Source organism: Chiloscyllium punctatum, unplaced genomic scaffold, assembly GCF_047496795.1.
Source record: "Chiloscyllium punctatum isolate Juve2018m unplaced genomic scaffold, sChiPun1.3 scaffold_283, whole genome shotgun sequence".
NCBI classification, from domain to species: domain Eukaryota; kingdom Metazoa; phylum Chordata; class Chondrichthyes; order Orectolobiformes; family Hemiscylliidae; genus Chiloscyllium; species Chiloscyllium punctatum.
Genome location: NW_027310017.1, coordinates 297,175 through 299,674, shown reverse-complemented (window position 1 = coordinate 299,674; position 2,500 = coordinate 297,175). Strand labels below are relative to the sequence as shown.

Here is a 2,500-nt window from a genome sequence, read left to right as displayed (position 1 = left end):
CCAGCGATCCACGCGCGTGCGACCGTCCAAGTCACAGCGTTCGACGAAAACCTCCTCCCTCGGCCAGGCACTCGGCGCCAGCAGGGGAGACAGGATCAGACGCCCCGCCGGCCACTTAAGGCCGAGGACGAACCACGAGACGGGCGGCTGCAGCAGCGGGCGGCCTGCAGCTCCCAGCACTCTCAATCGATCAACCATCGAGTCGGGTCAGCGTGTCAAACCGGCGAGCTCCACGGTCAGGCCGGCGGCGCACCAGCACCGGACCTCCGCGGCTCCCTTCACTCTTTCCACTGCCAGCCAACCGAGAGACGGACCCAATGCGGACGTGCAGAGCTTAGGCAGACCCCCCACTGGAGGCTCAACACTTCGTGGCAGCTCCGTGTCCCAGAGACCAGGAGGGTTGGCACACACACACAGTGTGAACCACCGACAGCCATTCTGGGACCGGTGACAGCCGTGCTGGCCCCACTGCCACGACACAGACGGACGCCAGGCCGCGCTCCCCGGCGGGGGGGATGGCGTCGAGCCTGACGAACGGAATGTGCAGGGTGGGGGGGAAAGGCCAAGCGCTCCGACGCCGGAGGGCTCCGGAGTCTGAACTTAGGGGGACAAAGAGGACGGGTCCTCTGCGACACCCCAGCCGCGCTCTCGCCAGCCAAGGCGAGTGCGATTGATTGCCAAACGACCCTCAGACAGGCGTGGCCCCGGGAAGAACCCGGGGCCGCAAAGTGCGTTCAAAGTGTCGATGATCAATGTGTCCTGCAATTCACATTAATTCTCGCAGCTAGCTGCGTTCGTCATCGACGCACGAGCCGAGTGATCCACCGTCAAGAGTTGTCTGAGTTTGTTTTAGGTCTCTCCCTCGCCAGAGGAAAGCGACCCGGACCGCACATACGCTCCCCACCTTGAGCTACAGCCACCTGCACGCCGGCGTGCGGGCGGAGCAGGGTGGCGTGAAGCGATGGGGAGCACCATCCTGGTGCGGCCCGCAGAAACATACGTCTATTGGGGGGAGGAGGACAGGGCGCCCAAGAGGCGATGCGTGCCCCAACGCACCGCAGCGACGGAGGCAGGATCACCGCCACCATGTCGCCCGCCTAGTATCACGAGGCGTGCAGCAGCTTTGCCCTAGGAAAAGCAGAGGCGGGAACGGGCACCGGCCATCGGTTCGGCAGCGTCACTGACGCGTGCACGTGGCGGCGTGTCGGCGAGCGGACTTCCTGCGAGGAGGCGGGGGCGGCACTCGCCCGAGCAGACGCCCGCCCGGCCCAGCCACCGCCGAGGTGGACTGGGAGTCGCGGCAACGGCTCGTCATACTCGTTCCCACACTCACAGCGCAGCTTGCCCGCAAGCCACCGACCACCGATCGACGCCAGGCGCCCCGACCGAGAGCGGGATCGCTCGTTCGCCCTGCTGGCAGTTCGCTGGGGATCACTACTGCACGGAGCTCGGAGACCGACGGGCGGCAACTCGAGAGTCTTTAAACCACCACCCCCATCCCGCAAGTGCAAAGAGGCTGTACACGCACAGACGGGTGAGGGGAATAGGTACCCCGTCGGGTTTGAAGGGAGCGTGACTAGATAGCAACGATGTAAACCCAGCCGATTTGGGAGCGAAAGACCGGCGCCTGCATCACCGGCTTCGTTTCCCGTGGCTGGAGAGTACACCGAAACCCTCCGTCTGTCGCGAGCTCCCGACGACGCGGTGCCGCCAAGCAGCAGGGCCGGACCTGGTGTGGCTCCCCTCGTCGATCACAGACCGGTCGGCACTACTGACGAGACGGTGGAACGGGCTTCGCCCCTTGTGACGAAGGGTGATGCGAACCCGCCCGCCCGCGTGCGTTCGGGGTGGACTCGGCAAACGGAGATTTGAAATCGGAAAGTGTCCTCCTGCCCCGCGCAGGTAGGCGCCCAACAGTTGTGGGGGGTTTGGCGGTGACCACGGCTGCAGGGCCTGCTACCCCGACGAGCTCTCCTGCTGGCCCCGAAACCACCCTCGCGAGACAAGTTGAAACGGAAACGGGCGTACCCCCAAGCCGACGATCCTTTCTTATTTGTTACTTTTTTTTTTCACTTGCTCGAGTTGTGGCGATTTGGCGGTGACCACGGCTGCAGGGCCTGCTACCCCGACGAGCTCTCCTGCTGGCCCCGAAACCACCCTCGCGAGACAAGTTGAAACGGAAACGGGCGTACCCCCAAGCCGACAGAGATCCTTTCTTATTTGTTACTTTTTTTTTTCACTTGCTCGAGTTGTGGGGGTTTGGCGGTGACCACGGCTGCAGGGCCTGCTACCCCGACGAGCTCTCCTGCTGGCCCCGAAACCACCCTCGCGAGACAAGTTGAAACGGAAACGGGCGTACCCCCAAGCCGACGATCCTTTCTTATTTGTTACTTTTTTTTTCACTTGCTCGAGTTGTGGGGGTTTGGCGGTGACCACGGCTGCAGGGCCTGCTACCCCGACGAGCTCTCCTGCTGGCCCCGAAACCACCCTCGCGAGACAA

At 63.8% G+C, this 2,500-nt stretch overlaps 1 non-coding gene across 1 annotated transcript; it reads right to left on the bottom strand.

Annotated features, from left to right (window-relative positions):
• Window positions 1-682: 682 nt before the first annotated feature.
• On the bottom strand, window positions 683-836 carry LOC140472228 (5.8S ribosomal RNA). The gene has a single exon (XR_011957482.1). It is a non-coding gene; the product is annotated as a 5.8S ribosomal RNA (ribosomal RNA).
• Between the last annotated feature and the right edge of the window lie 1,664 nt (window positions 837-2,500).